Genomic DNA, 27,040 nt, shown 5'->3' with positions numbered 1-27,040 from the left:
AGTCTCATGTCCCTGGGATGAAGTCTATTTGATCATGATGTATAATTTTTTTAATGTGTAGTTGTAATCTATTGGCTAAGATTTTGTTGATTTAGTTTCACACTGATTAGTGAAACTGGTCTGTAGTTGTCCTTTTTAGTTGGCACCTTTCCAATTTTTGGTATCAGAGTGATATTTGCTTCATAGGATGTGTTGGGGAAGGTTCTTTCCTTCTCAATGTTTTGGAAAAGTTTCTGCAGTATAGGTACAAGCTCATCTTTGAAAGTTTGATAGAATTCTGATGTGAAGCCAAATGGTCAAGGGCATTTTTTTGTTTGAAGTTTTTATTGTTTCTTCAATCTCAGTGCTTGATATTGGTCTGTTCAAGAGATCTATTTCTTCTTGGTTAAGTATAGGGAGCTGGTGTGATTCTAGGTATTGGTCCATTTCCTCCACATTGGCAAATTTCTGGGCATAGAATTTCTTGTGGGAGGCACAGATAATCTCTTATTTCTCTGTTGTATCTGTTATTATTTCCCCCTTTTTCATTTCTGATTGAGGTTATTAGAGATTTTACCTTTCTGTTTCTACTTAACCTGGCCAACAAAGGTTTACTGATTTTATTTATTTTTTTGAAGTACCAACTTTTTGTTTCATTAATTTTCTGGATGATTCTTTTGTTTTCAATTTCATTTATTTCTGAATTAATTTTGGTTATTTCTTTTCTTCTGCTGGGTTGAAATCAGATTGTTCTTCCTTTTCCACTTCCTCAAGATACTTAGTTTGTGGATATGTTCTCTTTTGTTTTTTGGATGTAGGCATAAATGTGATAAATTTTCCTCTTATGACTACTTTTTCAGTATCCCACAGGTTTTGGTAATTTATAGCTTCATTGTTGTTAAGTTTGAAGAATTTAACAATTTCCTCCTTTATCTTTTCCTGGGCCCAACATCATTCAGCATAACATTGTTCATGCCTTTGTGTGGGGATGGGAATTTTTGTTGAAGTTGAGTTCCACCTTTATTGCCTTGTGATCTGAGAATATACAAGGTATAATTCTTTTAATTTTGTTGAGGATTGATTTGTATCCTAGGATATAGTCTATTTTTGAGTATGTTCCATGGGTTGATGAGAATAATGTATACCCTTAGCTTTAGAATGGTGTGTTCTGTGTATGTCTATTAAACACAGTTGTTCTAGGGTCTAGTCCTTGTATCTTTGCTTCTGTTTGGAGGATCTTTCCAGCTCTGTAAAAGGGGTGTTGAATTCCCCACCTATTATGGTGTTATGGGATATCATATTGCTCAGAGCAATTAAGGTCTATTTCATAAATCTGAGAGGATTTATGTTGGGTGCATAAATATTTAAAATTGAAATTTTCTCTTGTTGTATTGTTCCCCTGACCAATATGAAGTGACCATCTTTTTGTCTTTCTTGGCTTTAGATGCTTGAAATCCACTTGTATCTGAAAATAAGATCATGACCCCTGCTTTCTTCTGATTTCCATGTGCCTGAAATATTGTTTTTGAACTCTTCACCCTGATTCTTATTTTGTCCTTCAAGGCTAGGTATGTTTCCTGGAGACAATGTATAGATAGATGGCTTGTGATTTTTAAAATCCAATCAGCCAGCCTGTGCCTCATCAACGGGGACATTAATATATATTGAGAGAACTGATAAGTGTGGTGAAGTTCTATTCAACTTATTTTGTGAAAGCCCATTGTTTAGTTTTATCCTTTGCACCATTATAGAAGCTGAGTTTTGTCCATTAGTTTCTGAGTGTCTACTTTGCTGATGGTCCATTGTCATGGTCAGTATGAAGAATATGTCTAAGTATTTCCTGTAAAGCTGGTCTTGTTGTAGTGAATTTCCTCAGTGTTTGCCTATCAGTAAAAGAATTGATTTCTCTGTTGATTTTGAAGCTTAGTTTAGCAGGATACAGAATTCTGGGCTTAATTTTTTGTTTGTTTGTTTGTTTATGGTTAAAGGTAGATGATCATTCTTTTCTAGCTTGGGAAGTTTCAGATGAAAAGTTTGCTGTCACCCTGATGTAACTGCCCCTGTAGGTCAATTGGTGCTTACTCCTGGTTGCTTGCAGAATTTTCTCTTTAGTTTTGACTTTGAACGGGTTTACTGTGATGTGTCTTGGACATGCTTTATTTTGTTGAGATGACCTATGGTTTGAATCTCCCTCTAATAGGAGTGTTTCAGAATCTTTACTGAAACATGAGAAATTTTCATTTCTGATATCCTCCAATAGGCCTTCCATTCCTTTGGGTTGTTCTTTCTTCCCTTCAGGGATACCTGTAATTCATATGTTTAAATGCTTTATGAAGTCCCCTAATTCTTTGAGTGAATGTTATATTTTCTCTCTGTACTCTTCTGCCTCTTTAACCACCTGGATAAGCTCTAGAGCTTTATCCTCTAGTTCTGTGATTTTTTCTTATCCCTGGTCTAATCTGTTATTGATACTTTCTACTGCATCTTTAAGGTCTCTTATTGACTCCTTTAATTCCTTAAGTCTGTCATATCCTTTATATAGTTTTCATATCTTTTCTCCATTCTTTGGTTCTATTTTTCCACTTTTTCATCAATTCTCTTTATTGCCTTTGCCAGCCATATTTTAAATTCCCTTTCTGTCATTTACATTACTTGTTTATAGTTGAAATCTTCTGCAATAGCTGCCTTATGATCCCTTGTGGGAGGCAGGATTGCCAGGTACTGTTTTTTCATGTTGTCAGAATTTTTCTGTTGGTTCCTCCTCATGTGTTTTCTTCTTGTTGACTTCCTTCCCATACCATTTTTTCTCACTACCTCCTTTTCTTTAAGTGACCTTGTCTCAGAGTTTAGGTATTGACATGTCCTTGTCATATAAGGCCAAACATAAGAAATGAGTAAAGGGAAAGAAGGGAGAAAGAAGACAAAAAAAAAAAAAAAAAAAAGGTGAGGTAAAAGAAAAGAATTGAAGAAAAGGAGAAAAGAAAGACAGAAAGAGAGATAAGCAGTGACAGGAGAAATAGTGGTATTTGGAAGGATGTTATCACCACACCCATAACTCTAAGACTTTGGGGATTGGGCTAGGTGGGTCCTTCAGGAGCTTCTTACCAGCCCAGACAAAAGCAAGACCCCACTTCTGCCAAATAGAGTAGAAGAAAAAATAATCAACAGTATGTCATGGCAGAGACCTACCAATATATTGTCTTTCCAAAAGGCAAAACTAGAAGGACACCTGACCAATTTCATCACCCCCCAGCCAGACCAAATCTGTGACCTCACAACCCTCATAAAAGAAAAAAAAAGGTAAAAATAGGTAAAGAAAATTATAAATACAAATATATAAGATAAAGGAAAATATAGGCTTATCTTAACTGTTGTATGAGTAATTTATGTGGGAAAGATGAGAAAAGTAGAAAACTGTATACCAAAATAGAAAAAAACGGAGAGAAATAAAAAAGAAAGAGTAAAAACGGCGAAAAAACCATAACAAAAATGGAGTAGCCCTTGGTAAATTGAAGAAAGTAAAAATGAACAAATGAAAATACAACCAAATGACATAAAAAAAAAAAAAAGAACAAACAACAACAACCCAACAACGAAAAGTAAAAAACTAAGAAAAAGATTGGGGAAAACAGCAAAAATGAAAGAAATATATATGTGTATAACTATTAAAATATTTATTTATGTAGAAATGAAAAAAATTCTTTTCATTTCTACATATACATATTTAGAGAGAAAGAGGGAGCACAATATACTACATGGGCACTAGGTGGCATTGTGGTGTCAGGAGACAGAGAATGCATGCTGGTTTTCCTGTGAAAAATGAGGGCAGGGCAGTGCCTGTGGCTCAAAGGAGTAGGCAACGGCCCCATATGCTGGAGGTGGCGGGTTCAAACCCAGACCCAGCCAAAAACTGCAAAAAAAAAAAAAAAAAAAAGAGGGCTGGGAGCCATTCTCTAGTTGCAGAAGAGAAGAGATTGGGTCCTGCTTTCCTTATTTACTTGCCCTCAATCAGGGTCTGGTTGCTTCATCAGATTCAGTCCCCATGGGATTGGGGTCCTAAAGCTCTTGCCACATTCCTTAGGAAGGACATCAAAGTGTCCCCTGACAACAAAGTAGCCTTCCCAGGGCTGTGGGTCTCCCCAGCTCACACTAAGGATGGATGCTCAAGCCCAGCAAGTACTCCAGAGCTGGCTTTGTACTAGGACCCTGTGGACTGTTTCTCCCAGATGGCCTTCCCACAATGGCAGTGCCCTGCTAGTAGGTAAGCCAATGGGAGATCCACCCCAGCCACTGGATGTTGTCCAAATCCCCTTGATATTTAAGCCTTCCAAGGCCTCTCCAGTGAGAATTTTAGCTCAAAATCTAAAAATTGTAGGACAGCCTTTTCCTATCCCCAGTCCTCTGCAGGTGGGCTGGCCAGTTGTCCCCTGCCTGTTCTCAAGCACTTGTCTTCTGTGTTGGTTTTCCTTAGCTCCAGACCTCCTCGCTGCATCCAATAGTCCCCCACTGCTTCACTGTGCCCCCAGAGTGATGTCCCTAGGTAGGTTCCCCCAGCCAGAGGTGGCTGGAATTTTCTTTTCCCTGAATTGATATCCCCCAGTTGAATCCCAGGTAGGGTAGATCTCCCATTGCCATGAGTGGCTAGTAGGAGATGTTTCTAGTCCACCATCTTGCTCCACCCCCTTAGTATGAGTTCTTACAGACCTCTGATGCTTTCTCATCCTGGCTTTTATTTGACTACATTAATACTAAGTTCTGTCATGATAGTTCATTTATTTGACCTAGCATCTGCATTCTAATCCCTTATCTTTCCCAATTGTGTTTCTTAAATGTTAAACCTTTAAACTGAAAGACTGATGACAACATCTAGAGAAATCTGAACATTATGTTTCTCTAGAGATGGGAATTTCGCCAAGATGAGGTCAGAAAACAGTAAAACATTGCTTTTAGTTCATTGGATTAATATGTCTGCCTGCTACTGACCGTAGTTAACAAATAATCTTTGTTTTTGTTCTGACTTAATTACTTGCTCAAGTTGAAAATAGCAAGGGTTCTTTAACTGATTTTGTGAATTGATATTTAATATATGGTCTGCCATGGTTACCCAGCCTGGGATTTGTTACTTTAACATATCAATCAATGGCAAAGTCAATGTGGAAGCTGCTAGTGATTTTGGAAGTGTCTTTGTATTCAATAGTCTTGTACCTTGTTTGTAATTGAAGGTCATTCTTTAAGAAAAGAGTGATATCTAAAACTGTAAACTTATTGTACTTTCTAAGCTCTTGAGAGTGGAGATTTGCAACATCAATATATAGCTGAGCTTTACCCATTCAGGCTACTAAGAATGATGCTCATGCTTTAATTATTTCTACTTGATGAAGCTAATACCAGGAATATTATTCTTTACTTGGTGGGTTCTTAGAAAATTTCTGTTTCATTATTGCAAACCGATAAAACAATACCTTTCTTTTGTTATGGTGTGGCCCTTCTCTCATCAATATATTTGTAAGACGTTCCTTATTTTATTTTCATATGATCCATGTGCTGGGATAATTTTATTTAGAAATTTCATCTCCTACTGGTTATAAGTTATATTAAAGTGTTACTTCTTAAGGTTCTCAATGAAAACAGACTCTAAGTTCCTATTTCATCTGAGTTTTATTGTTGGCTAAAAAGTCCTCCCAAAACCTTTATCATCCCCCCCAAAAGGATATCATTTCCTAGTTCCAGGGACCTATGAATCAGACCCTAAATCTGATCACCAGTGTCATTCTGAGAGAGGTAGGGGAAGATGTGACAAAAGACAGAGAGAAAAAGGCAACGCAGTAATGGAGGCAGAAACTGGAACAGTGTAGACAGAAGCCAAGGAATTCTGGAAGCTGGAAGAGGCAAGGAAGAGATTTTCCCTTAAAGTCTCTAAAGGGAGTGCAGCCTTGCCAACCCCTGCATTTCAGTCCAATGAAATTGATTTCAAATATCTGGCCTCCAGAATTGTGTGAAAATAAATTTCTGCTGTCTTAAGCCACCGAATTTGGGGAATTTGTTACAGTGGCATCAGGAAATTAACACAGATACATAACATTTCTCCTTGAAAGATACAAGATACACCTACTCCTAACAAATATGTAGTAACTCGCTTGAGTTATATATGACGGTTGTGTTTCTCGGTAGTTCTGTGTAATAAGCTCATCCTCTTGAGTTGATACTGAGTTTTTGTCTTGAATAGTGTTGCTCTCATTTGTCCTTAAGTGTAATACCTAAACTGACTATCAAATTAACTCTGAACTTCTCTACAGAATTATTGCTTAAAATGGGAGACTATTTCAGTGATATCTTTGAAAAAGAGGCACATTTTTCGCTACCTGAATAATGTATTTCAGATTTCCTCCCTTTGTAAACATTCATATTCCTTTATAAAGCCTCAAGTTCCGTTCAGTTTTCCTTTCACATTATAAATTACAGATTAAACCAAAGTTTCCTTCCTTTATGCATGTAAAATTGATGGTACATCTAATTGTTCTCTCAAATGGCTAATTATATTTCTAGTTGCCTACTTGAAGGTCTAATTAGCCAATTGCATATGCTTTTGTGGGGGCAAGGAGATAATTGGCATTCTCAAGCAGGTAATTAGAAAAGCAGTTAGTAGTGCCCACGACTAATTACAAGAATGAAAATTATACCCACCAAAATGGTGCCAGTGTCTGCTGGGCAGAAAACCAGTCTCTGGAAAGTGACAGAGGACGTAATATATCGGCAATATTAGAATGATAGGCAGTGAAACAAATCGTGCACTAGACCTATCTCAATCTATAAGAAACTTTCTATGAAGGTTTTGCCTCACTGTGGCAAAAAGATACAAATGGGGGCTGCTTCCCTATTGCCGATAATAACCGGACCAAAAAATACATATGAACGTATATTCATATTAGGAGCACTCTGATCCTCAAACTTCTTTTATTTCTGTAAATAACATGATATTCATTCTAGAGTGGTGGTTTTTGATATTATGTTATCAGTATCCGTTTTTCACATGTTGAAAATGAAGGGTTTTATGAGGAGTGTCACTTTGTTTTGGTTCCTTTTAAACTGCACATGAGCAATTCCTCAAGTAACAGACTTTCAGTTAAATGTTTCAGCAAATTCACCCAGTGCAGAAAGCCTCCTGTGGTTAGCAGGTTTTGTTGTTGAAATTGTTGCAGATTTGATGCCAGATTAAGCTTCTGATTGTGCTCTCTGTTCTTTATTACACAACTACTTATTCCATGCAAATGAGAAGGGGTAGAAATAGGAAAACATGTTTTATCTGACAGCAAGTTGAACAGTTTGGCTCTCCAGCAACAAGAAAATAAAACAAAACTAGCGAAAGTTGGTACCTTAAATACCTAAAAATATTAAATCTACTGTCAAGAAAAACGAAAAAGCCCGAATCATTGCCCCTCCTGACACATTTCAAAGTGGGTATACACAGCACAAATTACAGTGCACTTGATGGTGCTGGTGATAATAGCACCTAGCGCCCCTCCCAGAGCACCACGTCCTACTGCTAAAAGGGTTCAGCTGCGTGGGTTGTGCATTGATGGTTGCCTGAAAGAGCTAAAGATTGTAAGGTCAAAGTTTCCAAATATAGAGCAGGTATGCCGGAAGAATTAATGATTTAACTGGGGAAAATGCCTTTGTCATTTTTTCCTATTTTTAAATTTCTCTGCCCTAGCTGTATTTTCCCGTCGTTCCTCCTGCCCAGTCTTAGTCATTTACTTTAATCAGGACCTCCTGCCTTGTAAGCCAGGGCAAAAGTCTAGGACTATGGGGAAAATGTACCTTGAAGTAAAAGGCAGATCAAATGCAAATCCACTATTATGGTTGAGCAGTTTAAATGCTGCAGTACAATTGAGGATTAAATTCTGGAAAAGGGTATCCAACATAAATACACAACCAAGAGGTTATTTTTTTAAATTAGCAATGATTGAAGGATAATTCAGCAGAAGGATTAAAGGCATTAATTACACAGCAGACAAAGAATAAACAGAACATGCTTAAAATGCAGTCTAAAAGGGTCTTGTTAGCCAGAGAATAAGGGTGTTTTTATTCCATTAAGCATTTCGGATGCTTTCGTTTTTTTCTCTGAACACATTCTATTCTGTGTTTGTTTGCTTTATATGTTTCCCAGATCCATTTTGGGACCATAGAATATATGACCTAAAATGTCATTTTCTTGGTCTACCTCTCCAGAGCAGGACAATCTGACAAGTGGTCACCCCACCTCTATCTAACTGTGAACCCTAGAAGCAGTCTTATTAGTTTAAAAAAATAAAATCCCTTTTTATTTAAAAGAGCCTCCTTACTTTGAATTGACTCACTCATTGTAACTCCGACCCACTGTTCTGTTCCCCAAAGCTGCCACTAGAAGGGTCTGACCGTGATACGATGGCAGCCACCCAGATACGGAAGGCTCGTACCCTAAATCTTTCCTCCAAACTGCCCCAGCCTCTGCCAGCCCTCTTCTTATGGTTGAATTTCAGCTGATTTAATATTTGTTTGAAACAGTGAATAAATAGCAGTTCAGTTAAACTTCTGGTCAACCAGAAGGATATTATTCAAATTTGGGTGGGGGTAGAGAAAGAAAGGGAAGGAAAATGCTTCATTTATCCGTAAAAACTGGTAACTTGACTTTTTTATAAGGAACTTTTAAACTGACTATATTGGTGTCAGAGAGGCCTAGCTCTAATATGTTTTTGGAAGCTCAATGCTTAGAGGAAGATCTCGTTTGCCTTTTCAGCTTCATTCTCTTTCCCCTGTCTTCTGCTGCTTATTTTAATGAACTTGCAGTAGACAACAACTCCAGGGCAGCTGTTTGCTTTACTCTCACTCCTCACCCCACACCTACTTCATACTTTATGTAAAAGTTTCATCAGTGTTAAAGAAGGGACTAGTAGGAGGTTTTAAACTGGTCACATTTTCTCTTACCTCGGCCTTCTCCAAACCAATGTAGTTTCCGTGTGATTTGGATGGAACACGGATATCAATGAAAGCTGAGAATCTGTCAGTGGTCATTAGAATCTATCTACTGACGATGGGAATGTTACAAAAAATATCGTATGACATGCTCCTATCTCAGGCCTTTTGATATCCTGCTTCCTTCTGTTTAAAAGCGTTGTCCCAGGGATCACATCGCTTACCTCCTCACCTATTTCAAGTCTTTGCTTAAATGTCACCTTTTCAGGGAGGCCTTCAGATCACACCATTTAAAACCACACGTCCTTTTTCCTTACGCCCACATGCTCCTGACCACCAACCTTCCCTGCCCTATTTTTCCCCATAACACCCACTGCCGTCTTACACATGCTGTTTCTCATTCTTATTTGGGGGATATATCATGCATGGAGACAGTGTCCAAAATACAGTATGTATGTGCCGTTTTGAGCAAACATCTGGATAAGCAAACATCTGTCTAAGGACCACACAGGTTAAGACATCAGAAGCTCCCTATGGGTTCCTTTCCAATGTAACCACTATTCCAACTTTCATGATAATAATTCCCTTACATTTGTTTATTATTTTATCACTATGCATACATATACTAGTAATGACATATAATGTAGCTATTTATTATAGTTAAAGCAAAAGACCAAAATATCTGAAATTCTTTGTACAAAACAATTTCTACACTTATTTCAGACTATCCCCAAACTGTCTGTAGCCCAGCCGACTTGCTGCTGCCTTCACCAGCTATCTTAGCTCTATTTCCTCTCCCATGTCCGCCTAGAATTTCCCTGGCTTAGACTTTTAGATTTTCCCTTACTAGACTTTTAGATTCTTCCCTAATTCTCTTAACGGGACTTGAGTGAGAATAAACTGACTGAGGTAATCTAATCTTTCTGAAAATAATTAACTCCTTTGAATTCAAAATAACTATTGGGTGAATAGCAAAGATATAATTAATCTTTTATACCTGAAACAAACTTAAGTGGTTATAGAATTTCTGATATTTGTTACCCTTCTAGTAACAGGAAAATTCAGGCTGGCTTGTCCTGACAGCCCAACTCTCTTTATTCTCTGGTCCCATCCTCAAAGTGACTTTGCTTTGCTTGGGGTTATCACATGTACAAGCCAAAATTTCCATTTAGATTTATTCCAAAGATTTCAGCAAGCTTACTGCTTCACAGATGATCTCATTTTGTTTTGATAATGTGCCAAATCATTTCATATACAATCGAAATGAGTAATCAGAGGTTATGCAAATGGAACTTTATCTTCTTTGAAACCATAGCCTAGTTGAAGTTAGCTGTTATTCTCTTCCACAGACTTCTCAGTGGAACAATGTTCACCTTTCTTTAATACACTAAAGAGTCCAGAGAACTGCACTCATTTTCTTTTTATGTTGTTAGAATTAGATGTATCATTCAGCTATAATCTGAGTTCTACAATAGCTGTAATCACTGTGTCACTAGCCCCTGAGATGAATTCTTAGATTCTGCAATCACCACACTATCAACGTATATTCCGTTGAGAATATTGCCGTTTTGCCCACCTAAAGCTATGTGCAGTCAGTCTAACAGTATATATTTGCCAATGCTCTGCCTTCTCTCTACATTGGCTGTATTTTACTCGAAGCAGAAGTTATGAAGCAATAGATTATTCATATGGTTTAGAAGCATTTTGGACAAAGGAGAAATACTAAAAGTTTTATAAGAAAAAATGTAATTTTGGGTTTAATTTTCTTGCTTATTAGCTTCAGTAGTTTACATTTCTTTCTTCCTTTCAACAACGGTTTTTTAAGGGATAGCTGATATTATTAAGTTCTGCTTAATAAATAGACAAAAACACACAAGAAAAATCTCTACTTCAAGAAATATAATTGAAGTATCTATTTTCAGTGTGAGGAAGAAGAAAAACATTCTTTCTAGAGACAGTACCTGTTTTCGGTGGCAAATTGATCCAGTTCTTTGAGAAACTTATGATTGCCCAACATTTGAATAAAGAGTATTTGGAAGAACATGTTATAAATGATTATACTCATATCAGTAGCAAAATTTTAAGAAGATGATGCTTTATGAAACAGGCTTAAATATTTTTTCATCATTACCACAAAACAATGATTTGACTATTTTTAAGGGTTCTGCACTGAATTGATCATGAGAAGAGGGTCTTGATGTAAGTCTTCAATGAAAATAAAATATATTTTATAAGAAATAATTGGTTATTCATTATCTGTGCTCCTATGGCCTTTTTTTTTTTTTGTCCATAAGGTTTTTTTTGAAGAAATATCTTTTATATATATTTATTTTAAACTCAATTGTGTAATAAAGTTATCTGCATTTGAAAATTTTTTATTTGGTTTATCACCATAGAAATTGAGGTGAGTTGCCAGTGTGCAAAGGTTATAAGTTCAAGTGTGCTGATTATTATTATGTCTTAAAGTGGCTTCAGTGCTTTCCAAAATACACTGATATAACAGTAGCTCATCATCCCTATTCTATTAAGCCACAATGAAGATAATACTACCACTGTGGATTTTGCAAAACAAGTTTCAAGAATCTGAAAGCTTAATTTAGTTTATAACAAGATGCTTGAGGGCTACTTTGTTCTTAATAAAAATATGGAAAGTAGCAGATGAAAACAACCATAAAGATGCCAGGCAAATAGCTGTAATACCAATCAGTTGGCAATTGACTCATTCATCAAATGTTTATTCACTACCACTATATTTACATGCCTTATGTCCTGACCCGGTAGAAATGAAATAAGTTTTAAAACTAAAACTAGGGCAAAATAAGGAATGGCCTCTAATGAGTGTAGTATTATTTGGGGGGGGGGGGCAATGAAAATGTCATCATTAGATATAATCATGGTTGCACAACTCTGTGATTGCACTAAAAATAAATGAACTATACACATGCACTTTAAATAGATGGATGTTATGGTATGTGAATTAAATCACGATAAATTTATGTAGAAAAACAAAACTTGATGGAAGGCAACAATATCGTAATGTAATATCATTGGAATTCAACGATTGTTGACCAACAAGGCCAGTGTGCATCAGTTATGAGGCGGTCCTGAAGAAGCTGGATTGGCATTTGCTCTCCTCTGGATGAGCAAGAAAGCTTAGGCCTTATGACATATTATGCATTTTTTAAAATAACTATCATAAATTTACCAAAAATCTGTAAAAATAATTTTCCCCTTCATACCATTTTGAGTGTAATTCGCCACTTACAACACCCCCCTTATGCCCTAGTACTTCAGTATATATTTCCTAAAAACAAAAGCATTTTCCTGCATAATCACAATTTAGCTATCAAAATGGAGAAATTAACATTACCCTACTATATATTAGTACCATCTGATTCTCAGGCCCCGTTCAGTTTCCACCAGTTGTCCCAATCATTTACACTCTGCCTGGGCCTGGGCACCAGACCCCCATGTGGAGCTGTTCCCTGAATGCATGCGTTCTTCATTCCACTCAGGCTTTGGGTCCCCACCTCCCCTTCCTCACCCTGCAGGGACTCTGATAGGCTGTGTCAGGATCCCTCTCTGTGGACACGTCTTCATCACTTCTCTAGGGACAGCTTCATACCAGGCCACTCCCAGGTGCAGAAAGGCTGCTCCCTACTCAGGCTCTGATGCCACCTCTGCCCCCCCCCTTTCATGGACACTTCCCTGCCCAACTGTGGCTCCGAGGTCCTGTTCTGATGCATTGCGACTTCCCTTTCCCCTTTCCATGGACCCCATCTCACTCTGTTCCATCTAATAGGTTTAGGGCTAAATTGCTGAAGAAGGGAAATAAAGAGGAGCCAAAGGGAAGAGGAAGAGGGGAAGGGCGTGTTCTCTTTAACTTGACACGTCTTTCTCACTAGTCGGATGAAGTCTGTGGGAGAAGGAACCACAATTCAGACATCTTTTTGTTCTCAGCTCTTAACAAAATATCTGACACATACGTAGATTCAAAAAATGCTCATTAAGTTAACCTTGCCCAGGTGGAAAGCTGAGATTTAAGTAATTTCAGGCTTTGGCTCTTATCCATAATCTCAGTAAATCTTTTGAGCATTATTGTAGAAGAGGAAAGTGAATCATCAGTAGTTTGGCCAGTTGTCCTCCAAAGAATGTATTTCTGAAAGAGTAAATGAAGTTTGTCATGGGGGCTGAACCTTCTATATATAGTTTGCTCATAATGTGAACCAAATTGATTGATTGATTTTGAAATCTTAAATTTGTTAGTTAGGTGCACGGCATTTATTATGACTTAGTATCGAAAATCATTAAGTGATCAGAATTTTGCCTTATTTCTTCTAGTTTCATACTATGGATAAATGGATTAGCTTCTATACAGGTTCAATCTTATAGCCGACCCAAGAAAAATAATAAATTAAAAGAGAATTAAAATAAATGATGGTTGGGATTAAGCATTCCAAAGGAATAACAAGCAAAGAAGGTTTGTTCTGAAATATAGGGCCTTCACTTTTAGTTCCTATTATTGGCAAGAACAAGCATTTGTTTGTATCCCTCCTGGGAAATTTGTTCATTCATTCAAAATGTAATTATTAAACCATTCAGGGCCAGCTACATGATTAGTGGGGCCCAGTGCAAAATGAAAATGAAGGACTTCTTACTCAAAAGTAGAAAAATATGACACTGAAATACAACACTTTTTCCTGTCTTCCCTGGTTTCTTTTTTGACCTGTATGGGATTTTTTATTTGCTATTTAATTTTATGCTTCCTCAGGCACTGGGATACTCTCCAGGCAAGCAGGAACCTTTGCAAGCATCTTGAGGCTCACAGGGTCAGGAGCTGGGTTGGGGCGCAGGCATACAGGTCCCACCAGTGCAGGGTTTCTCCTCCTGCCCATTGCTGGGCTGACACTGGGGATACTGGAGTGAACAGAACAGACAAAAAGTCCCTGTGCCGTGGAACATATATTCCAGCAGAAGAATCAATTTAAACGTGTATGTGTGTGCATTCACGTGCACTTCTAGTATCCGTTAGTTAGTGGTAAGTCCTAGACAGTAAAGAAACAAAGCAGGAAAGCTGGGTCTGAGTTTGGAATACTTAGTGCAGTGGGTATGGATGGGCTGCAATTTAAAATAGCAGGTGGGAAAGGCCTTACTACGATGACGACATTTAAAGCAAAGATCCTAGAGAAGTGAGGGAGCCAGCCACGTGGCTATATGGGACCACAGTGTTGCAGGTAGAGGGACACATCATTAATCTCATTTCTGGAATCCGTTCCATCTTTTCCTTTCCAAATTTACTAAGCTCAGGTGAGGCTTCTACCATAGCTCACCTGTTACTAGAGGCTTCTCTGCCTCTCTGGGTGCTGCCCATGGATATTCCTTGTCTCACAACTGTTGAAACTTACTCTTGATTCAGATCGCAGCTCCCGCAGCCGCTTCTCTCCCAGGTGTTCCTTAATCTTTTCAATTGGAATGAACTACCTACCTGGTTTCAGCTTTATTTAAATACCTCTCTGCCCTCTAGATAATAAGCTTTCTTTAGGTAGGTATCCTGTCTTATTCCTCTTTGCATTTATAAACCTGGTTGCTTTGCACACACTATATACTTAACACGTATTTGTTGAATTTAGTGTTTTAATGTAACTAATATTATGTATAACAATGACTCTTATCATAATACATCTAGAAATAACACAAATTATAATAACTTGAATTCAAACATTTAATGATTAGCAAGCATCTCTTGTCCTTTACCTGATCCCTTTTCTCAATGTGACTCAGAAAGGAAGGATCAAGAAGCATTGGGCTCAGGGAGATAAGGCAGAGAATAATCAGGCAATCCCATTTCAGGAAGCAGAGAGATGGGGGAAGGTCCCCAGTATTCTCCCACCTCATTCTCTCTGGATTTAGTCAACAAAATGTTCATTAGGTAACCAGGAGATTCCTGGAATCACTGCCGCTGTTGCAGAAGTTCTAGCCAGGTCTCAGAATTGACTACATCAATGTTTAAGCTAGTGCGGTCACCACTGGGTGGCGCCAAACCTCAGGCCAGGGTAGGTGGAATTTGGTCGTTTAATCACATGATAGTATGACACTGCCTTTTATTCAGCTGAATTTGGGGGGCACTACTTAATGAATTGTGGCAGGGTTTTCTCGTATCATTTTCTAAGACTTTATTATATACCAAATACTGCACCATCCAGTTTACATGCTTTACCAGTAGGATAATAGATTATGACATTTTTCTTCTGTTGGTAAAGAATCCAATGCTAAGAGATGAAAAGTCTCTCCCTCAAGATTATATGGAGAAATGGTAGACTTAAAAATTGAATTCAGGCCTGTCTTACTTTTAATGCCCATGTTCTCATAATTCTACTCTTCTTCAAATTTAATGATCCAATAAAGGAAAGAGCGAACAGAGAGGGGAAGTAGGGAGAGAAATAATAAGAAAAGGGGAGAAAGATATGTTTAGGACAGAAGAAAGAAGTAAATGAAGTATGTTGCCATCTGTTTTCTCAACTGCAGTCTGATTCTGCCCAGAAAAGAGAGGTGTCCAGATTCGTCTTTACCTTGGCTCCTTTGCTGCTTGTCTACCACTCAGAGATTCCCACCAGGGACTGAATGTGGCCTTCCAGAATCATCAATCGAAGTCCTAACCCCTAGTGTTACGGTATTAAGAAGTGGGCCTTATAGACGTGGTCAGGTTTAGATGAGGTCAGGAGAGTGAGAATGCTCTCCCTCTCTGCCCTGTGAAGACACAGCCAAGACGACAGCCCTATGCAAGCCAAGAGGAGGACATTCAGCAGAACCCCGCCATGCAGGCACCATAATCTCAGACTCCCCAGCCTCCAGAGCTGTGAGACACAGATGCCTGTTGTCTAAGCCACCCAGTCTGTGACTTTTTATTGTAGCACCTCATGCAGAATAAGACTGTGACGTTTTGCTCTCTGTTAATAAATAAGCAAAAGAACTTTGCCCAGACCTGCCTTCAGAGGCAGTTTCACATTCCCATTCTCTAGTTCTTGGCACACACAGAGGAGTTTTTGTTTCTTGGTCATTATCTGCACTTCAACACAAGGCTTGCCCATCAGGAGTCCTACAACGGTATTTTATCCCTGGTAAGGGTAACCTTTCCTCTCTTGCTTTAACGTCCTGTATTTTCCATTAGTTAGTGGCTCAGACCTCTTGCTAATGGTAGGGTAGTTAACCCCCTGTCTCATCTGACTTTAAATGATTGCTTGTTTTAACCTTGAGGAAATATGAGTCCTATAGGAACTTCAGTCTTTATGGCCACTTGAAAAACCTTAAGGTGGGGTAAGGTGCCTTGCCATGGAGGAAATGAATAAGGGGAGCAAGAAAGTAAAAATCAGTAAGAGAAAGGAAGAAATAAATCTTTAATAGTGTATAAGGTTCTGAAATTTCAGTGAATTATTCTGCTTCCAATTGTGTTTAGTAAACCATTCTGCCCTTTAATTACAATAAAAACATTGTGGTATTACTATCTTTGAAATGAAAATTGCATGGTTAGCCATTGTTCATTTTAAATCTAAACTCTTTATTTAACTTGTGGATAGAGGATATCCTGGTCTATGTCGGTCAGGAGCCATGATGATTTATACCCACACAACTTAGTGTCTCTGTTAATGTGACTTGACTTTTTAGCTGTTTTTACTAATGTGACTTTACTGTGCTACTGTCTTCATCAACATAATTTTATTAAACCATTCCAAGAAACTCTTGCCAAGGAAGAAAAAAATTGAAAGTAACTTTCTTGTCCCTCTCAGGGACTTTTTCAGAATTTTTCATTTAAAGGATTATTAACCCGTCCAACTTTCAGTAGATAGCATCAGATGGCTATTTATGTTCCAGCATTCACTGCGAAAGCCTCACCTTGTATGTCCACCAGTCCTACGTTATTACATAGTTCCTTAACCAGTACTATCAAACCCTCCCTTAATTAAAGATCTGCCTGAAACCGGAATCCTCATTCCTGCCAACCCAAATTCTCTTAAATATCCTGCCTTTGTCTTCCATCTTCCCAGAGACTACTAAGACCATGTGGAGGTATTAATGGTGGTGAATAATGAACTCAGCTTTGTCTTATGAATAGGTTATAAAAAGCTGATTTTGTTGGTATTTTGGGCATGTTGTCCCCATTCAACATGCAAGTGATTGAAGCCATTTGCTCTCAAGCTTGTAAAATCATACTAAAGGTCTGATTCTGCCTGGAAAAGAGAAGCTTCTCAGCTTTAACTTATAAAACCTGTAAATTCATCATATCTCACTGTGAAAAGAAGGTATACCAACTGTCAAATGCTTACAATAGTAGGCACAGAAATGGAAAAAAGAATTAATCATTTTGTCAGGGAACACTTAGTGGAAAAAATTACAAAATCATTATAAATACAATTCTTTTGAAGTTATACGTTGAGATTACATTATTTTTCTCTCTGGCATTTAGACACCTAAAATTCACTTCAAAATATGTTGGTGAACAATTCTCATTCTCCAGAAGTACATTTTAAAAACAGCAATATTTTATAATAACAGTATAAAATAAAAGTAATTGACTGTCTCTTGCCTTCTGGGACGTGGCTTTTAATCTAAATAGATACGGAACATAATGACATTCATCTATATGAGACATTTGTTAACTTAAGAGAAATTAAGTCAGAAGCCCATAAAGCTAGTTCATAAGTCAGCAAATCATATAAATTAGTGAAAGTTTTCCAGAACACTATCTAGGGACTCCTTTCCTCCTTTGCAATTTGTTACCTGTTTTTATATATTCTTTTATCAAGGGTTCATCTCCCATTGAATGCCAGGCAAAAAGAACATATAAAATTAGAATTTACAACACCAACATTTACGCCATTTTTGATTTAACCGCTTTAGGAGACTTGTTCAAAAATTACTCATTTTCATTTTCTTCATAGCGTTCTCAAATGCTGCTGCTAAGAGGATATAATAAAAGCCATCCAGCCAGTAGTAGAAAATGCTGTCATGTAACCGTTTAGACCATACTAAAAGGCAAAATGCTGCAGCTGAAAGTATTTTTAATGACTTGAAATTGCTTAGAATGCTTTTTACAAGTAAAAGGGTGTGGATTTATTTACCTAGTATACTTACCTAAATTAATTTGGTGAGATTACTTTGCTCCTAATCCTCATACAATAAAATTTATATGCTAATAATATTTCTAAATGGTGTATCATTTTTTTTTTCCTGGAAGATATAATATGGTGCAATAACACAAATCTACCAAGAATCATTTTAAAAAGAGCTGAACTAACTCATTTCTGAAATACAAGTGAGGACTGTATTTCTACATAAACTATATTTATGATTGTATGTGACCTTTCAGGAACAAATGGGCTTTTTGTACATCTCTCTGGTTAGATCCATCCTTTACTATAAGTGGAATCCCAGTGAAATTCCCACTATAGACCATTTTTCCATGCCCTTTCTATTTTATGGGAATCTTAACCATAATTACTAACATATGAGCAGACTCTTTTAGCAGCAGTGTCAGAACACATATACTTTGGTATATACATATTCACTTAGTCCAGTTTTATGTCATTTTTCAAATTATAGTTATTGTAGTAGTTGGGGCCACGGCCTGACCAGTAAGCATAAGATCATGAAATGTCTGTGAATTAGGAAGTGCTTTTTTGGGTAATTAGTAATTGTTTGTATTTTGAAGGCTTCTGGCTCAGATAGCTGGCATTTAATTAGTTTTTATGATGATCCAGGTACTGTGGTGAGTGTGTCACATGATTATCTTCTTTAATTCTCACAAGAACTGTTGTTATCATTACCCCAGAAAGGAACAAAACTATCTTTGGAGAGGTTAAATAACTGGTTCAAGACAATTGGCAAATAAAAAGTGTCAAGGACTAAAATCCAAGTTGGTCTGCTACTCCCTAATTAGGGCACAAACCACGTTGATGCATTGACTTTTAAATTTACTTGTCTTGATTATTCATTTCACTAACATCTCCCGAGGACATGTGAAATACTTGAATTCATGCTATTATGGCCTGAATGTTTGTGTCCCACTGAAATTTATATGTTGAAATTCTAACCCTCAATGTGATGATATTAGGAATTGGGGCCTCTGGGAGGTGATTAGGTCATAAGGGTGAAGCCCTCATAAAAATGTGATTAGTGCCCTCACTAGAAGAGACACAGCACTTGCTACTGTTCTCTGCCCTTTGCTTTGTGAGGATACAATGAGAAGGTAGCCATCCACAAACCGGAACGAATGCTCTCGTCAGACACAGAATCTTCCAGTGCCTTGATCTTGGATTTTTCAGTCTCCTGAACTGTGAGAAATAAATGTTTATAGTTTAAGCCATGATGTCTATGCTAATTTGTTATGGCAGCCTGAACTGACAGACATACACATAGGAGGACATTCTGTAGTTGTTCTGGCACGCTTCACTCACCTGGGAAAGCAAACAACAAAGGCTCAAAGAACCTTAAAACAGAAGCCAGGGCTTTTGAGTGGGTTGCGATACTATGAAGTGGAAGTGGATTCCCTTCCTCCTATACCTCTCATAAGTGGGAAACATATTAAGATTACAGGGGAGTCATTTTGAAAATATTATTCAAGTGTGCAAAGAATTTATTGTCTGTAACTTCTTGGGAATGTTTCTCAATTTTAAAGAAGATTGGTCTACCTGCAGGTTATTGTTTGGTCTATAATTTACTTCATAGGTTAGTCAAATAATGTATATATCAAGTCTAAGGAATAATTAGCAAACTGTATACATGTGTGATATGCCTGTGTTAGGTGGGTAAGAATAGAGTTCAATGCCATATGCCTCCTAAGAAATACATAAATCTGGGAGGTGTTTTTCAAGGGGTACACATTCCACACCCAAACATTCCCCATCTCTTTTCAAATGATAGAAAAAGATATCCCTTTCTTATTTAGCCCAACAATCCAATGCATCCCTTTTTATAGTCCTATTAGTTATGTCTTGACTATAAGAAGTTTTGCCAATCCCAAAAGAAGACATTCTGTAGTTGTACTGACATGTTTCACTTACCTGTGAAAGCAAATTGTGTCGGTTTCAAGATGCTCCTTTTTTTTTTTAAACAATGCCATGACTTTTTCTTTCTTTTTACATCTTGGAGTTACTTACTTCTGCAGGTCCATTCTGTTTCTGCTCCTTATTTATAATTTTTATATATTCCCTATTTATAATTTTTAGTGATAAGTTTTCATAAATACACAAAACAATGGGAAGGTAAGTTAGACCCTCATAAAAATAACGGGATGATAAGTTAGACCTTCATAAAAATAATAGGATGAGAAGTCAGACCTTTCTACCACTCACGTCTTAGTTATATGGAATCAAACATGGACTTCTCACTATTTCTTTCCATTTGCTTCATTCTGTCACAGCATCGCCCACTGAACTGTGCTGTGCTAAGAGTTTGGTGAGAGGATATCAGGGAGTTTAGTTTGATGTACCAGAACCAAAAAGCAGCTTTAGCTTGGCAGAGTCCTGGTTTCTCAGCAGTTGGCAGGGTCAGAGCTGACGTAAGTACACACAGGCAGCCTGTTTGACTTGAAGACATATAAAGCTTATTCATCAGTTAGGGACTTTTCCAGAACTAGAGTCTAAAAATCATCCCAATAATAACCTTAAATCATGTAAGAAAATTCTACAATGGAATAGATTTTTACATTCAGAAATGATGTGCATTTTCCCAGCATGGTATCCACTTACCTAACACTTTATGCCACATAAAACGATAAATTATCTAGTGTGATCTAAAGCCATCAGAAACATTTAAAAGTTTTATAGTACAGTATTTTAAAGTTTACTAACCATTATATAAAATTAATAAGATAGTTTATACAGTTTCTCGCTTTATTGATTGTGGGTAATAACCTGTAGATGGGAATATAGTAGAATGATGTGACTAACTGCCTTTAAAAGAAACTTATTTAAACTTCAGTAATTTATTCTAGTGTTTCTTGGATTCCTTTTACTTCTGAAGTCTTAGTGAGGAACAGTCAGATATTGAGTTGGTTTATTCACTAAATACTTCGTGGAGAACTTCTTTAAGGGAAGATGTGGATTTTAATGCATAAATTTTTTAGACAGACTATTGAAGTTGAAATTTCATTTCAGGAGGCAGTCAGCTTTGTTTAACTCTATATTTTTAGTATCCAAAGTTACTGAACCAGGCTTTGCTTTAATTAATAACTATAGGATGTGAAGCAGTTCCAGTGCTGCTTTTTCTATTAACTTGCAATTTCCTGTAGGAAATTAATAAAATGAAAGAGGGGGTGGCCGGCAAGAATAAATACATGCTACAGTTGCAAGTCACTAAAATTCATCAGAATAAATTAAAGTGGTTTTTTTTCTTAATTTTGTGAAATTTCTCAATTCTTAAAGCAGATTTGATAAAGAAACAGGGCCATTGAAAAGTAGTCAGCATTAACAATATACAAGGCATTACATAATTAATTGATTAGGATATAAAATTTTTTCTGATCAGTGCTATTTAATGGTTAAGAAAGTAGATTTTAGAAAGAGACTGCCTAAGTTTGAATTCTGGCTCCATGGTTTCTACTAACGGGACTTGGAACAATTTACCTAACCTTCTATATTTTTATGCTTAAAATGCATATTATATTAACAACACCTAACTCAGGGATGGCATGAGGACTAAATGAGTTCATATGCGTAGTACCTGATACATAAAAAATGCTGCATTAGCACTGGTTTTTCTTCAATATTAACAGTTCAGAAAAAAGTCATCTCTTAATTTAGTCATCTTTTTCTACAACCTCTGGAGTAAAATCTTTAGATGATAAATTAAAGTTTTAAACATGTTTCCAAATTTTGCTTTTGTCTTTGAGTCTTTTGGTTGCCTGCTTTTTAAGTAATTTAGCTGGAACTCCAAAGGATGCACTTAATTGTACTTACATAATTTCATGTGAATATTGTGGGTACCAAAACCACGTGTCTGATTATTTTCTTAAGTTAATTTTCTTGTTGAGGTGCCAGTAATTCTTGAGAAAATATTTGAAGAGCATTAGCAATTGACCAGATACACAAAGACACAGAAATGACCATCATTAAGATCTGTCCCCAGCCATACTGATGGAGTGATAGGCTTTTCGAAGTTCTGTTGCCTTTTCTTTGTTAAGCCGTTGCTCATTTTGTAATCAATATGTGTTGCAATTTAAATAAAGACATAATCAAACACAGAATTAAGGCCTACTGCTTTGACTTTATGGTTTATCTAACTAATAGCATTAACGCAGTTTAGTTCTGGCTTCTTTTAAACGGCATGTAAATGCTGCCTCGTCAATGACATACCTGAAATATCTTCTTGTTCTTTATTATTATGTGTTTATGTGCTCATCTGAGCGTGTCCTGTTACTGGGATTGCCTTATAAAAGTCGTTTTTAATTTCCCAAGTTAATTAAAGGCTTCTCTTACATTTACAAGCTTCCTACTTCTTCGGAAGGGGTTTGTGTTTGTAGGGGGAAAGAAGTTGAAAGAGTAGTTCCGAGGACCGTTTTTCATTCCGTCTTACATGATTTGTCAGATACGACCTCGGTGAAGTGTTAAATTTTGATTATATTCAGTGCTTGGAGTGTTTTTTTTTTTTTTTTCTTTTATGGGTCATTCTTTGATTTCAAGTTTAGGCATTTTTAGCCTAACTCAAGGTCACAAGGATTTTCCTATATTTCCTTCTAAAAGTTTTATTGGTCTCCCTTTTATATTTAGATCTATATTATATTTCGAGGGGTTTTTAGTCTGTTGTTCTTAATAGGGTGTGAGATAATGGTTAGGTTAATTCCTAACCTTTCCAGCACCACCTCCCCTCCCCCCATTGGATTACCTTGACCACTTTGTTGTAAATCAGTCAACAAATACATATGGACACTTCATTTTGTGCCATTGGTATATATCCCGACTCCAGGCCCACAATATCTTGATCATTGTGCCTTTATCCACGTAGTAATTCTTAAAGTAGTATGAATTTGTACTTCTTTTTCAAATTTGTTTTGCCTATTCTAGATCAGTTGCATTTTCATATAAAGCTTATAATCAACTTTTCCATCTCTTAGAAAAAAAATCAGCTAAAATGATGACTTGGTTTACATTGAATCTGTGAATCAATATGGGGAAAATTAACATCATATATTTTGTGTTTAAAAGCTACAAATATGGTAATGTTACTTCATTTATTTGGATTTTTTTAACTTCCCTCAGCAGGACATTGTAGTAAAACATTTTGTTGATGTTGTAACTATTTTATTTTCTGATACTATTATAAATGGTATTTTTTTAGCTTTAATTGCCAATTGTTTGTTGTCATTGAATAATGAATTGCAACTAATTTTTCTGTATTGACTTTTTACTTTGTGACTTTGTTAACTTGTTAATAATTTTAATAGCTTTTTTGGTAGATTCCTTGGGACTTTCTGTTTAAACAAATCATGTCATATGCAAATGAACACAATTATACTTCTGTCTTTCCCCTGTATTCCTATTATTTCTTTTACTTGCCTTGTTACACTGGCTAGAATATCCACCGTCCCTGTGGAGCTGAAATGGTTCAACTGAATGTCCTCACGTCTTAGGGGGGAATTTTCATTCAGTCTTCTGCCATTAAGTATGATATTAACTTTAGGTCTTTGTAAGATATTCTTTATCAGTTTTAGGAAATTTCCTATTCTTAGTTTGTTGAGCACTTTTGTCAGGAATGGATATTGACTTTTGACAATATTGTTCTGTGTTCATTTTTGAGATAATTTCATGGTTTTACCCTTATACTTTGTTCAAATTATCAAGGTTCCATCGTCAGGTTGACTTCACCTTTTTAGAATTACCCTCACTTAATCATGATGCACCTTTTTTGTCCATGATTTAATTCAATTTGCCACGTTTTGAAAGTATTTTTTGTTGCCATTTCTTTGTGCAGCTTTGATATTGGAGCAATGCTGGAAATGAGTGGGGACATGTTTCCTTCTAGACTGTTTTCTGGATAGTTTGTATAGAACTCGTATCATATTATGCTCAAATATTTGCTAGAAATTTCCACTAAAGATACCTAGTTCCTGGGTTGCCTCGTAGAATAATTTTAACTACAGTTTCATTTCTTTTTCCTCTGAAAAGAACTTGATTGCTTTTACATATGATATATTGACCTTCAGCCAGAATAAAATTTTTAGTGTTTATAAGACAATAAGTTTAAATTATAACAAGTAGATTTTTTGATTAAAATTATCTTTAACATAAAAGAGAATACCTGTTACTTCTTGGTAGTAAAGACAAAGATATACGCATATGCATACATATGTACATACAGTATATATGCATGCATAGAAGTATGCATTAATTCTTTAATAAACTCTATTTGTTTAATAGATATATGACTGTTCAGATTACATAGCTTTTAAGTGTTTGGTAGTTAGTGTTTTTCTATGAATTTATGATTTTTATAAGTTGTCAAATTTATTGGCGTTTTCTATCTTTTTAACATTCCTTTATTATAATTTTTTAAATATTTGTAGGATCTGTAGTAATGTCTTCCCTTTCATTCTTAATATTTATCTTCTCTTTTTCCTTATTAGCCTAACTAGAGGTTTATCAAATTTATTGATATTTAAGAAAAATTTTTTGGTTTTATGGATTTCTGTTTTGTCTGTCATGGACATTGGTATCCATATTATTTCCTTCTCTCTGGGTTTAATTTAATATTTATGTGTTAATGTCTTAGAAGAGAAGTGTGTATCATTGATTAGAGACCTTTCTTAGATAAGCATTGATGCTATAAATTTCTCTTTAGCAGCATTACATAAAATTTTATTTCTTGTATTTTCATTTTTATTCAATTCAAAATATTTTCTAATCTTCCTTGTAATATCTTTGATTCTTCTATTATTTAGGGCTTGCTTTGCTCAGCCTAAGCAAGAGTGAGACCCATCTCAACTAAAAATGAAAAACTGAGGCAAGAGGATTACTTGAGCCCAAGAGTTTGAGGTTGCTGTGAGCTATGACAGCACAGCACTCTACTAAGGGCAACAAAGTGAGACTCGAACTCAAAAAAAAAAAAAAAAAAAACAAGTATATTGTTTAATTTCCAAATATTTGATTGTTTTCCAGATATTTTTCTGTTAGTTATTTCTAGTTTATTTCTATGGTTGAGATTTGTTTAATTGGTGAGAATGTGGTCTATATTGGTTAATAATCCATGTCAACTTGAAAAGAATGTATACTCTAGCTCTTGTATGGAGTTCTAAGTTTCTCAATTAAGTAAATTTGGTAAAGTTATTTAAATTTTCTGCATTTTTAATTCTGTATTCTTACTGTTTTTTTCCGAGAGAAAAGTGTTTTTTTCTGAGAGAAAAATTATGCTTGTATATTTCTCCTTTATATTCTATCAGTTTTTGCTTCATGAATTTTGAAACTGTATTAATCATGTATATATTTAGGATATTTAGATCTTGATGAATTGTCCTCTTTATCATTATGTAATGTTTCTCTCTTTTCCTTGATCTAAAGTCTTCTCTTCATACTTTTAATGTAGCCACTCCAGCTTTTGGTTTTTTAATTTTTTAATTTATTTTTCATTATATAAGTAACAAAACTTCAATTACAAAAGTATATAATAATCAGAAAATACAGATAATCAAAAATAGAAAGATAAAATCAGCCATAAACTCACTGTCCAGAAACAATTACTGTTAACATCTAAAAGTATAAATTTTTAATATAGATATGTATTATATATATATTTCATTGCAATAAAATGCATATACCATAAAATGTACCACCTTAATTATTTAAGTTTACAGTTCAGTGGTATTAAATATATTCGTATTATTGTACATACATCACTTCAGCTTTCTTTTGATTGGTGTTACCATGAAATTTATTTTATATTTTAATTTATAACCTATCTGTTTATTTATATTTAAAATGGCCTTCTTGTAGATAGTTTTAATTGTCTCTTGTTTTTTATCTAGTATGACAATCTCTACTGTTTAATTAATATATTTAGACCACTTACATTTAATGTAATTGTCAATATGGTTGGGCTAAAATCTATTATATTATTACCTCTTTACAAGGTTCTATTTGGGTCTTATTTTACTTCTGTAGTCTGTATTTCACTTTTTCTCTTCCACTCCACATGCAGTCATTACTACTTATAAGCTTATTCTTATTCATTCAAGTGATCACATTTTCATAACCTCCTGATATTTTCATAAGCTATTTTGTCTATCTACTCAATCCTTTCCAACTTTCCTTTGTTTTTCAGCCACACTTAACTAATTCTTACTCATTCTTGGGATTTCAGTAAGGATTGTATTCTGACATTTCAAGTCTAGGGTAGGTATCTTTCCATATTTTGGCTTTACCTATGCAAGAGGTGGAAATATTAGTCATAAATGTTTAATTTAAACTCTGCATATAAGGGAGTGTACTAGAAAGTCAATGAGGGTGTCTTCCTCTTCAGAAAGAGAAACCCTTAGCATGATAGTGGGCCATTCTGTCACACTGTGAGAATCTCATTTTGCAGTGCCTCCATGAGGTTCTTTTGCCCATCCTGCCTGGGATCATCTTAATCAATCTTATGAAAGAGGTTCCTTACATTGTTGGAGGGGTGTGTTTTTGTTTGCTTCTTTTACATGTACTCCGTTCAATTATAATGTTGTCCTTTGTTTCACTGCTTTTGAAAGAGTAAGATCCAAAGGAAGGTTTTCTTTCAGAAAATTTCTATATTTATCAAATTTAGAAAGCATATATGTAAGTATAGAAAACTGAATCTAAGTTAGTAAAAATTCTGTGCTGTTGTTTTTCACTAACAGTGGCCTGATCATATCACTGGCAGAGTATCAAAACCGATTTTATGCTATTGCAATAAGATAGCTGCTGGTTGTACTTGGTATCCTTATAAAACAACATTCTTTTTGCATTAGAGTATCACAAAACATTTAAATAATCTTTTCTAACTTAATTTTTTAAATTCCCACAACAAAATTCATCACCATTAACATATAAAATTAGCAACAATTGTAAAATGGTACTAAATAATGGATAGATATCTAAAGAAGAATCTG

General features: G+C 35.8%; 1 protein-coding gene across 1 annotated transcript in view; it reads left to right on the top strand.

Annotated features, from left to right (window-relative positions):
- The window catches only part of ATRNL1 (attractin like 1), a 701,118-nt gene that overhangs the window by 545,343 nt on the left and 128,735 nt on the right, over window positions 1-27,040 (top strand). The gene's annotated exons all lie outside the window — the stretch shown is intronic.

The sequence above is a fragment of the Otolemur garnettii genome, unplaced genomic scaffold (assembly GCF_000181295.1).
Source record: "Otolemur garnettii isolate 467f Iridium unplaced genomic scaffold, OtoGar3 scaffold00021, whole genome shotgun sequence".
Classification (NCBI taxonomy): Eukaryota; Metazoa; Chordata; class Mammalia; order Primates; family Galagidae; genus Otolemur; species Otolemur garnettii.
This window is presented reverse-complemented; position numbering and strand designations above follow the sequence as displayed.